Source organism: Orcinus orca, chromosome 2, assembly GCF_937001465.1.
Source record: "Orcinus orca chromosome 2, mOrcOrc1.1, whole genome shotgun sequence".
NCBI lineage: Eukaryota > Metazoa > Chordata > Mammalia > Artiodactyla > Delphinidae > Orcinus > Orcinus orca.
The window spans coordinates 131409955-131425880 of record NC_064560.1 but is presented as its reverse complement, the minus strand read 5'-3'; positions in this window follow the sequence as shown (position 1 = coordinate 131425880).

Below are 15926 nucleotides of genomic sequence, written 5' to 3'. Positions count from 1 at the left end.
CTAATATTACATCTCTATTCTTATTTCCATCTGCTTCTCCCTCCCACTCCAATTATACTACTTTAAACAGTGTGTTTGCTGTAGGCTCTTGAATATGTATGTATATTTGAATATTAAAATTTTATGAAGTTTGGGAATTTACATGTTATATATATTTTTTACATTTTTTATTCAATACTTGATTATTAAGATCTTTGTTCTTGTGTGTATCTATTTTTTTTATGCTGCACAGTATCCATTATTTTCAGCAATATATACATATATATATATATATATATATATATATATATAATTATTCTCATAGCACTGGGTCTTTGGTTCCCTCCAACTCCCTGCAACAAAAAATAAATCTTTAATGAACATCATTACGTCCTTTCATAGATTTAAGTGGAAGTGCATTTCGTAAGTAGATCAGAAGTAGGATTGCTGTTTCGTAAGCATAAGTTTCATTTCTCTAAGTACTTAAGTACTTCCGGGTTGCTCTCCAGAATAGCTGCACCAATCTACACTCCCATCAGCAGTATATGTTTGTTATAATTTCCTGAAATTTTCTTTGATATTTGCTACTCTCTGAACTTCATCCTCTATCTTACTAATGTGCCCCTCAAATTTATCCCTTTCGCTATCTATCAATACCCTGTATTTCATCCTTCATTTCAACAGATATGGTTTTCATGCTCAACCTGTATTTTAAGACTGTTTATTTATTTTTCAGGTTTCAAATATCCTCCCTTATATCTTTGAGAACGTTTGATACACATATTTTAAATTATTGCTATTTTAGTACGATTATCTGGCTGTCTTTGCTGCATGTGGACTTTCTGCGTGGTTGGCTTTCTCTGAGGTCTCGTTTTGTTTTTGGTGATCCTTATCATGCTCAGGTGGAAAAATAAACTGGGCAGAGGGCACTGAAAAGCTGCTCAAAGTTAACCCCTTCTTAGTCAGTTTAGAATGAGGGATACTTTAGGGGAATAGTGGGATTCTGCCCCTCTTTGCCTTCCTCCCCCATAACCATTCCATTCTGAAATTTGACGCATACATGCATCCTAGTTATTGCTTTTTAGCAAGAGTGAGCTCCCTCAGTTTTAATCACCAACCTAACTCCTGATGTGTGTGGTTGCAGGTTTAGAAGAGAATGCCCAGGGTTCAGATGGTTTTTCTTCACTTGTCATTATTTCCTCACTTTCCAAGCTGGGCTGAGTTTCACCCTATTGGTATTAACATCCTACCTGGCAGACTCCAAAATGGCTTCGAAGGAGATGGCGATGGTCTCTTTTTCAACTCCTCTCTTACTAGAATAGAAGCTCTATTTGGGCAGGAGTATCCTGCTTTTGCTCTCTATTGAATTCTCACCACTTCGAAGAATACTCTGCACATAGCAGGTATTCTAAAGTTTGAATGAGCAAGAAAAAAATGAATGCCAGGAAAAGAAATTGGTACAAGTAAAATCCTCTGCCTTAGCCTATTTTGTTATCCTTAGAGCTCACTTTTCTGCCTGCTGTTGTTCCTTTTCCACTCGCTAAACTCACTGTAGATCATACTCCAAGGACTTCTCACACACCTTTTAGTATTAAATGCACCAGCTTTCCTCTTATCTGTGACATTCCTGGGGTTGTATTCATGGAAGGGAGAACATATCATGTTAGTTTTCCATCTTATCAGAAAAAGCTGACTTTATCAAAAGTTTTCAAGATATCCAAATGTCTCATCTTTTTTCTTCTCAAGTTACTCCCACTTATGCAAATTTCTTTGAATAACTTTAAAATTTCAAGAGTCTAATCAATTATTGATTAAGCCAGGGTTTATAATTGTCTCCTACAGGATGAATCTATGATGAATCTATTCCTTAGTGCATTTTCCTGAAATATAACACAGCCAGTGACAAAGCATCAGCAATTGGTGGTTATTGGATCCTCATTTCTGATCCTCCAAAATGGAGTTTGCCAACTACTTTGCTATATGAAAACAAATGTAAAAGTCACAAACAGTGAAATGAAATAAGTATTCATAGAAGCAGAGTACACTGGACAAAACAGAAAAGTGGGATAAGAAAACATGCAGACACTGACTTAGCCCTTAATCATTATATAATTCTGGTGAGCACATTGCTTCTGAGGCTGTTTTTACAGAGGTAAAATGGGAATAAAAAAGCCTTGTCTGCCTGGCTCACAGAACTTCTGTGAGAATAAAAAGCAATGGATGTTTATTAAAGTACTTTATAAACATTATAGAGCACCATAATTATCAAAATAAGAGGAATGTTTGCTTCTTTTTGTACCCACTTTCTGTTGCAAATGCTTGCTTTGTTTTTAAATTTTAATATTGTTTTTCTACTACTCAGTATTTGAACACTGACATTCTTATATATATATATATGCCTTCTGCAAAAAAAGGTTGTTATGGCCATAGAGTAGTACATTTATGTGCTCAGTTTCTTAATTAAAAAAAAGTATATTTTGATTCCCTGGTAGAGAAAGTAATTACGTTCTAATTTAGATTTTGTGTAAATTATAATAATTGTTTGGATTAAATAAGATAGTTCATGAGGCTATTTGTTGTTGTTGCACTGTTAAGACTACTCTTCATTTATGCAAACTTATAAATTGTTCCCTATCAGAAGTGAACCATCATCCAGGTAAATAAAGATTTGGTCTAAAAAACTTTGGTTTTGGTTTTCAAGTTCATGCAATGCCATCACTATCTTCTTTACAGTTTGGATAACTTATTCTAAATTACCCAGAAAAAAGAGGTTAAATAAAATAAGTATCTACAAAAACAACAATACACTTGGGTTTTTTTGGTTTTGTTTTGTTTTTACATTCTCTAAGTCTCAGGAAAAAATAAAAGAAAAACAAAGGAAAAGGAAATTGTACTCAAGTCACATAGACATCTAAAGTCTCTGACTTATGTGAGATCTTCTGTTTGTTAGAAGATATAGAGGAAAGAAGAGGATATTGAATTTCTGACAACATACATGCTTAGTGCTTTGCTACCAATGCGGTGAGCACATATTTATTTATTTTTCATGTGCTTCCTGAATTGAAACCAGTACATTATAAGCTTATCTTACATATGCTTGCCAAAAAAAATCCAACAACAACAAAAACAAAAGAACTTTCCATTTATTTTCTATTAGTTCTTTTTTCCCCTGAGGTGACTGCCCTACACAGAGCCATTTTAACTTCTCGTGTCTTTGACAGTGGGAACATCTTGACATCACTCCAATTCCAGTATGTTGGAAGAATCAAAACACATTTACTTTAAAATTCTGAAGCATATTAATGATACCACAGAAATACATCTCTCTTATGAAAATTCTATTAATTTTACCTTTGTTAACATGTTTCAGTGCAACTATGTGATTAACGTTTCACTCTATGCTGACTGCAGCTGTAGCAACTGCAGCTGCCAAGAAAAAGAGCAGAATATGTTCCAAGCCAAAGCAAACAGCAAGGCTGCCACAAATGCCTTATTCATTCATCTTTTATATCTTGGTTTGTTGTGCTTTTCTTTCTTATTCTAACTGTAGAGTGCAATACTATTATCACTGTCATCATCCCTAGATTAAAGCTGAGAGAAAGAAGGAAACCCTATCCCAGCATTGATTTTCAGCACCTTTCACTCTGGAAATTCAGCAACAAGAGGATTTTCATTTGCTTCTCCATTGGAAGCGGGCTGCTGTGCATCTACAGGGAAGGAACCACAGGTCTCTGTTTGCATTCTGGGGTATTAGCAGCAGTAAACTTTAACAGCAAGGATCTGAAGTATTTAAGCGATCATTATAGGGCAGATCCTGCTGGCCTTATCAGGAAGCTCTTACTAGCTTCTTGTCCACCGCAAATTTCATCAAGCCCATAGATGGAATAAGCAATAGGAGAAAACACCAGAATGGGCATTGCTAGAGCTGGTGACACTTCCCGACAGCAATAGGCATATCAATGGCCTGATAACAATGCAGTGCTAGTGACCAATGAAAGACTGCATTTAAACTAAGAATCTGAAAGTGTGAGTGTGTATGTTATTACCAGAGGACTCTCTTTTATTTACACTCTGTTGATTTCAGCTTGCTCTAGACCTTTGGTGTAAACAAGTTAAGCAGTAGTCAGGATTTACTTTTTTTCTCCTTTTACTCAGGATTGAAATTTGCTTACTGCAGTTTGAGATGTAGAGGCCACGACATGTGAACTCACGGTGAAAAGCCACAGAAGGGGAATTCATGAGTGAGAGGGCATGCTGAACTTACTGGCCTGCCTGACCTCTGCTGCAAATATTACTCACAGAATCAGTAGCATTCAAAATGCTGACAGAAAGATTGTAAGAGGTCAGCAAAGGGTGAACCTGCATGAGCATCTTGGTACTAAACCTTTGAGAATTACGATAAACTATTAGCTATATAGTGGCAACAATTGAAATGCAACTGTTCATTTAGTTTGCTTTTTGACATGTGCCCAATTCAATAGTGAATAAGTTCTCCTCTGTTGTAGAAAAAAATACAGAAGCTGCAGAAGATGTCAAGCCCTGGCATGCTTTAATAGGCAGTTGACAATGAATAAAAATAATTTGAAAAGAGAGTATCTTAGAGTATTCCAGCCTTGCTCCTCTGTCCCCTTGGGTTGCTTATCACTTACTGAGAATCACAGGGCCTCCTACCACTGTAATCTCTACTTTGTCCTCAGAGGATATGAGGATTTTCTAGAGTCAGTGGTATTTGATAGATTTTCTATACACAGGGTAATGTCAAGCCAGGGAAATGCTGATTCATCAATTTCTTAAATATTTACTGTGCAGCTACTATATGTCAGGATTTGTGATAAGCACTGGGTGGACGGTAGACTTGTTTCCTGCCCTTTTAAGCTCAGTCCAGGAGGGAAAATGCAGGTTCAGATATAATGTGCTTATTGTGTTTTATGTTACAAACATCTTTTTGGTTTCTATCTTTATTTCCACCAGAGGAAGGGAATGTGTATCTATGGGATCTTTTTCCATATATTCATTTCATTTTAGGACAGCCCCACTTCTGGTTTCCCAATTAAAATTTAGCTATACCATTTTTAAAGGGGATAGATCCAGGCTTTGTGGGAATGAAGCTTATAAAATATGGGGACCTTCTTTAGGGAAAAGAATACAAGGCCCTAGCATGTGAGAAAATCTACCTATGAGTAATTGTCTAAAATTCTAGAAACCAATGTACTCTCTGTGGTATATTCTGACTTCTTTTCTGAGTGGAAGATACCTTATATTTCATACCGATTCCAAAGAAGGTTAATCTTTTTGTCTGGGTTATTTTTATTATTATTATTTACAATTTATTTAATTATCTTTTATTTTTCTCCCCCGTTTTTATTTTTTTTATTTTTTGGACTCACTGCATGTGGGATCTTAGTTCCCTGACTAGAGATTGAACCAGCTCCCCCTGCATTGGAAGCACGGAGTCTTAACCACTGGACCGCCAGGGAAGTCCCATGGGTTATGTTTAGTTTTCAGCAAAATAAACGCATATACACAACAACCTCCAAATACTTTCTTTAGAGCATGTAGTTCAAGTTCAGGATAACAGACAACTTACAAAATTGTTTTCTATTTGCATACTAGTTTATACGTAAAAATATACTTCATTTAGGGCTACATTACAGCTTCTCAAGATATTTAAGAATATATATGTTGGATGAAAGGATAGAAGAACAGGAAAAAAAAAGAATAAAGGGAAGGTAAGTCAGACCTTTTGTTACAGTTCTTGAGCAAAAGGTAGAAATTTAAAAGTTGAATTAAAAAAAATAAGCAAAGTTCAGTAAAGGCATATAGATCTATATTAAACAATTTAAATGTTATTATGCCCACCTTATTTGGAGAAATTTTTAGGATATAAATATAGATAAGGCCCTAATTACAGTAGTTAGAATGATTAAAGAATATTGTGCCCCATACTATAACTTTCACACACATTTTGATTATTGTGAAGTATTTAGAATCAGCAGACTAAACGTATAGATGATTTATTGTGAATTTTAATTTTGTAGGAGGCTATCAAATTTGGTATTAATTAAAGCACTTTAAGAAAAAGTGACATTTATATCTGGTTATACTTCTGTAAGTCCTATTTGAAGTATTTTTCTTATGACTTTCTCTCATCACTATAGCAAGATATTAAAAATATACATTCTATAATAATTTAATCAAGCAAAATCTTTTTTCCTCTTTCATAGTATTTTTGTTGAACTTTATTGGAGGAGAACACACATACAGAAAACATGACCTGTATATATATTGATCATAAATGGGCAACTTGATGAACTTCAAGTGAATGACACTCTTTGGTAATCAACACGCAGATTAAGAATCAGAACATTGTGCTTTCCCATGAAGACCTCATAACTTTCCTTTCTTGTTACTATTTACTTCCAACTTCATTTCTGCCATCAAAGATAGCAATTACCGTGAAATTTAAAGTTTAATTTTAGCAGTGAATTTTAGATTCCATTTGCCTGATTGTTCATATACATGTACACGTGTGTATGTAACTTACTTTGATATGATTTAAAACTTACAAAAAGCTGCAAGAATAATAGAAGGTACTCCCATACACCCTTCACCAGATTCGCTCTTGATTAGATTTTGATGTATTGCCAGCTGTCTCTCTAGTTTTCCTTTCTGAACCATTTGTGAGTAAATTGAAGATGCTGTATACCTTTGAGCCTAAATACTTTATTGTGTATCACCTAAAAACCAAGATATTCTCTTTTATAATTGCATAATATTATATAGTTACAATATCATTATCAGAAACAGGAAATTTTAGAGTATATTGTAGGGTTTTTAAAATTTTTAAATATACTAGGTTATCAATTATTTGTTAATGAATTAAACATAGACTTGAAACTAAACAACAATAACCAGGACCACTCTTTCTTTGTGGCATATTCTCAAGGAGAAAATAACAAACTTTAGGAAGCATGTTTCAAATTAATCATTTAACATGAGCTACAGCTACCAGAAAGCAATGACTTGCTTGGGTCTTCAGTGAGGTCCCTGGATTTCAACAATTTTTAAATTGATAGAAAAACCTGTCTCTGATTCCACCCCCTTTTTCTTCTTGATAGACAACAACAGAGTCCAATGCCATTAAAAGTCATCTTCCTTTACCATCTATTCTGCTATCATTTGGTTTGTTGGTATAAATACTATTGATGACATTTCTTAAGGTACAAAGATGAACAACTTACCATTCCATTTTGAGTTATTTTGTATTCCTTAAGCTAAAATTTTTGAGAAAATGTGTTGCCTAGCATACAATCCTGTACATAATACTTTGAAAAATAAAGATTAATAAAAAGCATCTTTGTTTTTAAGGAAATTCAAAACTAATAGAATGACAGACCTCTTGTATGAGAAAAATGTCTTATGTGTAGAAGAGAGCACAAGTGCACTAGGGATTGTGATGAGGGAAAAATCATTTCTACTTGGGTGATCAGAGAAGGATTTTTGAAAGAGCTGTCATTTGAGATGTGTCATGAAAGATATGTAGGATTACTATAGGTGATAATAGATGAAGGCATTGAAAGGAATATGAGTCCAACATCACATAGGCAGAAAAATGCCAGGCAAATTTAAGGTATTGAAGTCTGATGGTTTAGCTGGGCAAGAAAGAAGAAATATTACTGGAACAATTGTAAAGGGCTATAAACAACTGGCTAAAGAATTTGTATATTAGTAGGTCTGGCGACAAGTGAACATTATTTTTATTTGAAGAGGTGATATACGCACATGATTCAAAAGTAGGAAAACTCTCCATTCTACTTTGTCCCTCATCTGCCCTGTTCTCATCTCTTACCATGAATAAATGCTGTCCTTAGTGTCTCACGAGTTTATGCACATGTAAGAATCAGTAATATGTTATCAATTTCCCTTATTTTGGCAGCGCATTATATGTCCTTTCTTGAAGAGCTTTCCACGTTAATACATATGGAGTCTTCTCATTACTTTTTTTACAGTTATGGAATATTTCATCAAATGGAACTATCATGATTTATTTAAGTAACACTGTGTTGATGGTCTTGTTGCTTCCAGAATTTTCCAAATATATATGTTTTTGCAATGAATACATTTGTATATAAGTAATTTCACATGTAGGTAATTATTTAGGCTAACTTACCTAAGATGTAATTAACTGGAAATGCATATACCCATTTTTCATTTTGGTAGCTATTACCAAGTTGCCTTAGATAGACGTGCACCAATTTATAGTTCAACCATGGATTTGCATGGATGAGAGCACCTGTTTCTCTATGTGTTTGCAGAAGCTTGTGTTATCAAAGGATGTGTCATTCTGATGGGTGAAAGAATATTATCAAACTATAGTTTTAATTACAGCTTTCTTACTATGAGCTAACTTGAATATCCTTTCATATGTTGAAAAGTCACCTACATTTACTTTTCTATGAATTGTTTGCCTATATGCTTGCCTATTGGGCGGGTTATCAATCGTAAGCTCATACATTTCTAGGAACACTTCCTATATTAGAGAAATTATACTATATAAAAAGCAAATACTGTTTCTTAATTGATCACTTGTAGTTTCACTTTGTTTACAGGATTGTTTTTCCATGAAGAAGTTTTTTTTTTTTATCCTATTCAGGGTTATCCACCTTTAATCTTATGGCTCTGGACTCCAAGTCATAGTTATATACACCTTAACCACTTTAAGGTCATCAAGGAAATGTCCCACATTTTATTCAAAAGCCTTCACTTTTTTTTTCTACCTTTAATTTTTTAATCCACTGGAAATTATCTTATTATAAGCAAAAAAAAGATATGGATCCACTCACATTATTTTTCCACAAAATCGTAACTCATTTTCCTTCACTAATTTGAGATTTAGTATTCGTCTATTTCTGGATTTTCTGTTCTTTTCCGTTCACTACTCTCTCTGTTCACGTACTGCAATTATTAATATATTTCACTTCTGGAGCATTACTACCAAATAACCTATGATATTTTAAACAATGAATTAGAATGAGAAGAGATAGGGAATGATGAATATCTGAAATATGGTGATGGCACAGATTAGAAAGTAGAAAGTAAGTGTGGTTTAGGAAAAGTACTGTGGTGAAAAGTACATAAGATTTATTTGCTTAATTCAAAGCTATGATAAAAATAGTGAACACTTTTATGACAGGAGTTACTGTTAGGAATATATTTGTTTTTAGAAGAAGAGATACTTTGGTAGCTCTCAACAAATGAATTTTATACTTTTACTACAGATATTCAGGTTTGCGTTGTATTTTATATCATCTCAGAATTCTTTGCTAATGAGCATTCTCTTTGTTGCTTTAACACAGCCTTTGAGGAGATTTAGCTTATCTCTTATCCTCTTTTATCACTTCCTAGTTGTTATTTTGAAGCCCCTCTATTCTATAGGCTTTTGAGGCATTTAGGAGCTGAGGGGTAAGAAGCAGGTCTGCTATCCATACTCTCTCTTTATCCGGAGGACACCTAAAAAATGTATATCCTTGTTGTTATAGACTGAATAATGCCTCCCCAAATTCATATGTTGAAGCCCTAATTCCCAGTCTGACTCATTTGGAGATAAGACCTGTAGAGAGGTAATTAAGGTTAAATGAGGTCATAAGGGTGGGGCCTTAATCCAATCCTCTTTCATAAGAAGAGGTAGAGGAGCCAAGCTGGGGTGGGCACACACTGAAAAAAGGCCACATGAAGACACGAGTGAGAAGGTGGTCACCTGCAAGCCAAGGAGAGAGGTCTCAGGAGAAACCAAATCTGTCAACACTTTGATCTTGGACTTCCAGCCTCCAGAACTATGACAAAATAAAATTCTCTTCTTTAAGCCACCCCATCTGTGACACTTTGTTCTGGTAGCCTTAGCAGACTAATACACTTATAAATACACTAATGACAAACTTCTTGGCAAACATGCTAATGGTATTAGTTAGTGGAAGAGTTCTTATCTATGGGGCATTTTTAGCAGGATGTACCTGGTTGCTTAGCATTCCTTATGTTAAACACACCTAGGATCCACGTACATATGGGGCATAAATTCCTGGAAAATATGCGCCTATTTGAATATTATGTGGAGATGTTTCATAACTGATACTACTTTTCATGTAAATAACGTCCCAGAGTCTATCTGATGCAGTAAGAAAAGATCCAGAGAGTCCTAGATCTCTCTCTCTGCTTCTCCCTGGGCCTCTAGATCCTAGCCTTTTAGGTCCTCAAAATGATTAGTAAATCCCTGCTTCTTATGAGCCTTATTTAACATTTTGATCATTTGTATTATCTCACTGATAAGTCTGACGAATTATTTCATGCATAATATATAGGTTCTTAGATGAGTGCGTTAGATTTTTCCTACGTTAAGTTTATTTAGAAAAGAATATATGTCCACTATTAACTGATGATGAAACATAGAGCAATGACTTTTCGATATATCTAAGGCATTAAGAGAATTTAGATGTGGATATTAGGCACAGTGACTGTACCTCAACAATGCATATCACCTTAACTGGTAGGAATATCCACTGAAGTAGAAATACTTTGATTTTACAGTGTAATCTGCCAAGGACAAGATAGAAACTGTCTTCAGTTTTATTCATCAAATAATTATTGTGTTGGAAGTGAGCCTGAGAGATCATATTTAAACAGTCTTTCTATTTCAAGAGCTTCTGATCATACACATCAGAAAGAGAAAATTACGTAAGTATAGAACGTATCCAAAGGAACTTCCCAAACATCTTACAGTAACACATCACAGGGTCTAATAACCCTAACAGTCAAAATGATTTACTTTTAATGTCTCAATGTAATGACTCCTGTTGTAAATCTTAAAAATTCCTACTCTCCTATTCTCAGTGGAAAGAAGAGTTGCTTGCGATTTCAAGCCCCTTCCCTTATTTATTCATTTGCATTCTATGCCAGTGAATTTCACTTACACACACACATGCTCTCTCTCTCTCTCTTTTAATAATATGAGTAAAAGTTATCCCATAATGACATCAATCTACCTTGGTTGTTATAAACTACTTTTATGATGCTATAGACAGCACTACATGCCTTTAAAACTAAACTCATGATATTCACAGAGATTTTGAAAACACTTTAATGAAATATACAAAGTAATTATCTGAATGAAAAAAGAACCATCCTAAATTGGAAAGAACAATTTAAGTTTTGGATTTGTCATTAAGGAGTTTTATCTTGCCCACATCTCTATCTTTACCATCCTAGCCAGCTGTTAAGCTATACTATTTTTTTTTAATTAACGTATAGTTGATTTACAATATGCTACACTATTCTAAAAAATTATCATGGGAAGGTGACTCCATAACTTCCCTTGGTGTTATATGTAATGTTATTTACATTCAGAATGCTCTCTTCATGTCTAAACTAAAATATTTAGCTGTAATTCATGACAACTGTTTCCAGTTTCCCCTTTTTCCCTCCCCCAATCCTCTACAATAGCCTGCAGAATTGATATACTATCTGCTTTCCTCCTTTAATTTTACTCTTTTTATAACAAAAGATATCATAAGATGCAGTATCTGAAACCGAAGTTTTTGTTTTAATGGTGAAAATGTCAAACACTGTGTAAGGCCACTAAAAGAGAGATTTTTCACTGTGAGAGTCATTTTAGCATGAGTCAAATCACATGGCAATCAATTTTATTCTCTGATTACACATACATATGCAATGAATTTAATCTGTGGGAGAACCTCTTTCCTCTCTTCCTACCCTGACTTATTCTTTTTTCTCTCAATTTTTGCATTCTCATTTCCACTTTTTTTCCTAAAGTATCTTTTGAATAATGACTATGTGTTAGTCACTCTGAGAAACATGAACTTTACTCTATCAAAGGAATTTCACATAAATGATCTCTTCAGCCCTCTTTAAACATTTGCACTAGGGAAAAATATGTGAATCATCCAGCTCTATTTTATTGGAGCCAAAGTTAGTTGTATGTGTGTGTTTATTCATCTGATACAAACTATAACCTTTCCAAGTGAGTGTGAAGTTACATTCTGGTCTGAGATATAGACATACCTGTTATTCTCATAAATCTGGTATGTATTTCAATTTTTTCCTCATTGTGGCATCATTGTAGATTAAAAAAAAAAACCACTGCAATGAGAGGAAAGAAATTTGATTCTGCAGCTAACTTAACATAGGAACTTGACCGCACTGATAGTCTTTACAGATGTAAATTTCTGTATCAGTAAAACAGAGGTATTTGATTTTACATAGTCCCCAGAATGTCTCTTTTCTCTGGTACTCTCTGAAGCTCTAGCTGATTCTCTGTCCTAGTCTACTGCATGAGAGTAGCAGCAAGTGAAAACTATAATGCTTGACCACGAAGATTATCATATGATACTCCTTAGTGTCCATGTATAGAATTCCCTTTTTTGTTCTGGAGATAAAATTTGTGTTCCAAAATTTGTGTTCCAAAATTGATAAATATAAAACTAGCTTTCAACAAAAATTTATTACATGTGAATCACGTGAATCGATATGATTACTTGTTTTGGAAGATACCAGTCATATCACACAGCCTCTTGCTTCAAGAATCTTATCACTTGGTAAGTAATATAAAACAATTATACATATAACTGCCAGTAGGAAGCATTAAATGTCCGAAGTGATGGATAGGAAGAGAACTAAGAAGGAAGGGCCCATGCGAATGCTAAAATGCTAATAAGGCCCAGATCTCAGGTGATGGTAATGGGAGTAAATGAACTGAACAGGTTTCAAGTGAATTAAAATAAATAGGAAGCAAGTGAATTGAACAGATTTAAGAGAGAACCATTAAGGAAATAAACCTGTATCAAGGGATCTTTCTATTTTTGAGTACATATTACATTTGAATCTCTTTCCTTAGTGGTGTGTAGTTAATCTTCCCTTTAAAATAGGTACAATAAACTTTCATCAAAATCTTGGATTTTGTAAATCGTAGAAGACAATAGCAGAATTATATGTCCTGTGAACAACAAATGTATGCATAATTTTGGAAACAAGAGATTCTCTGAACTGTTAGAAACAAAGGATTTCTTTTTTCTTTCTTTCTTCTCTCTTACTTCCATTAAGGTTGTCTTTTCTCCTTCAAAGCTATATGAAATATTCTGAATACTAATGTGACAAAGATGCAATTCCCATATACTATATTTGCTTATTGATAAATACCTAGTCCTTACCTTTAAGGATATTTAGACAATTCAGTTTGTCCTATAGCCTTGGGGTAGTCAGAAAAGTTAGGCACAATATTTGAATGCTTATTCCTCCTCTTTCACTGTTAGCTATCATTAATCCCTAATGCCTGGAACGGCATAAATTTCTTCTACAAAGGAAGCCTACAGGTCGTTTTTATTTGGAGCACTTTTTTTTTTTTTTTACATGCACCACAATATATTCCATTATGTATTACCTCGTCTGAATGCAAGACTGTTTTATATGCAGATTTAAGGTAATGAGCACTCAACTTTAAAAAATGGCTCTGGTATCCTGTAGCTTCTCAATAATAATATACTCTTACATTCCAACAGAGAAGGATGGATTATGGGTTTTTCAATTTGCATCAGGCATATTAATTGCAGAGTAGGGCTTCCACATAAAATATCAATGTACTGGAACAAACTGTTAATGTACCAGAATATGAACACTTACATTCATTTCTGGAACTTTAAAAGGAATCATCCTTTTTTTCTTTCTTTCTTTTCTGTTGTTTCTATACCTCTAGAGATGGTACAGTTTTCTTGTGTGTGTTTTTTTTTTTTTTCAGTCAGTTAATGAGAACTATGTAACCTCTGTTTCTCCAAAAATCCCTAATTAGATTAAGTGCAGTAGGGCTTTTCTAGTCATTCTGCTGGGGAACAATACAACAAGCCATTAGGGAAAAAGTAATTTAGAGGATCCGGAGGAAGGTTATTTCAGAGTTGCTTTTAAGAAACATGATATGGAAGGTCAGCTTTATGTTGTAGTTGGAAGCAGAGATGCACACTCAACTTTTATTTGCATTACATTATATTTCTCAAGTGTGAAGAGACGACCTAAACTTGTAAAACTGTAATTGGAAATTTTATAAGTAATTTTCAGCTGAGGTTTGGCACTGTAACTTTAACTGTAGAGAACTGTGTATTATGATATTTTATTTCAAGGAAGTACTTGAATTATACATGTTCTTGTAAGCATAAAACCGAATGTCCATTGAAAAATGAACAGAAATACAATAAACAGATGAGCAAAATCCTTGTGTTTTACTTATCTTAATAGGTTTGATAACTAATATAAATTAGAGATCGAGATTGATTAGACTAGCATACAGATTTGAATATTTAAAAATACGTTCTCTACATTTTGTAATGTGGATGTCTTCCTATGTTGAAAAGATAAAGCCTCAGGAAGAGATAAAGCCTGAGATTTAAACACACAGACTACATTTTTTTCTCCTGAAGCCTGTACATAAGATACAGATTCTAAGAAACTGATGAATATTCATGGCATGAAATTCTCATCTATTGTATCCTAAATTGTTACTTCTTTCCCACTATATTTTATTCCATATTCTTTTTGATGCTTAATGAAATTTGTGATTTTATTATCCCCAAACAACAGTAAAATGGGAACCCACATTTCAAAACCATTTGGAGAAAGACAATATTTGAGTTTACATGCTACAGCTGTAAGCAAGGAATTATCTCACTAGGAAAGAGAAGAAATACCACCCATATAATCCAATAGGAAACTTGATTCATTTTGTGTCTGGAGCAATCTGTGCAATGTTACAAACTGAAATGAATTTCCTTTTCAATCTTCAGGTGAAAAAAATAGTGAGAATGCCCTGCTTTCTCTGTCAATGTAAATTATTTTCTTAACTCTTCTTAAATCATGTGTGTTTGTATGTGCCTGTGTTTTCTTTTGCAATGGTAACTTTGACCTCCTAATATTATCAGGCTAAGTGTGTCATGGGACAAAAATGAAGGCAAGATAGACTTTTCTTAGCAATAAAATACAACCCAATCTATGTAAAAGTAATTTTCATACCTCTTTAAAGAAAAAGCACTGGGCAACATGAATGTTCCTTTGCTGTAGCATGTTGGCTGAAAAATAAGCATATATATATATATATATATATATATATATATGCTCAACGTGGACACCAGGGTAAATCACTGGCATATAAACTCTCCCTGTATCTGTTGGGTGCTAACATTTTGAGAAATGCTGAAAGTGTGTTATTCTCATTTTATATAACATATAGTAGGTGTATTTTACACTCAAGGAATTTGATTTCTAGTAAGAAAGCCAAATAAAGTATTGCAATTATTTTATTTATGGGCAATTCTTTCAACCAGACTCCTTTTATTTCCAGATTTTTTTTTCTTCTTGTTTGAAATGCTACATAACACAAGATGCTGCCTGTTTCTGTGCCTTTTTATATCACATACATAGATGGAAAGTAGGTTCAAGTAACTCATTTGAAAATCTTTTAATTCCATCAGTTGAAAAGATGATATCACCTTTTCAGAATTTGCTTTTCTTGGTAAACATCACTAACAAAAGTGTAATGCTTATGAAGGATACCATAAGTCTTAATTTGATACATAGATCAATTTGAGTTTTTATGAACTTTTATTATTTAATAAAAATCGCTTTTGGATCATAAAGGATATTTTTAGAGGTAGTGATTAAATGCACCTGCCCCTCCTCCCAATGCATCTGCCTTCTATGGCCTCAGATTAAAATCAAATGAAAATTAACCTCAGGTTTAAAGTGATGTTAACTGAATTCAGGAATCTTACGATGTCCTTTATTTCCTTTGAAGCATCATTTGACAACACAAGTATAATTTCAGCATAGCTGTTGATTTTTAGCTGTAGTTTTTATTTTTTAATTCTTGTGGGGAAAGGGATTTAATCTCTCAAACT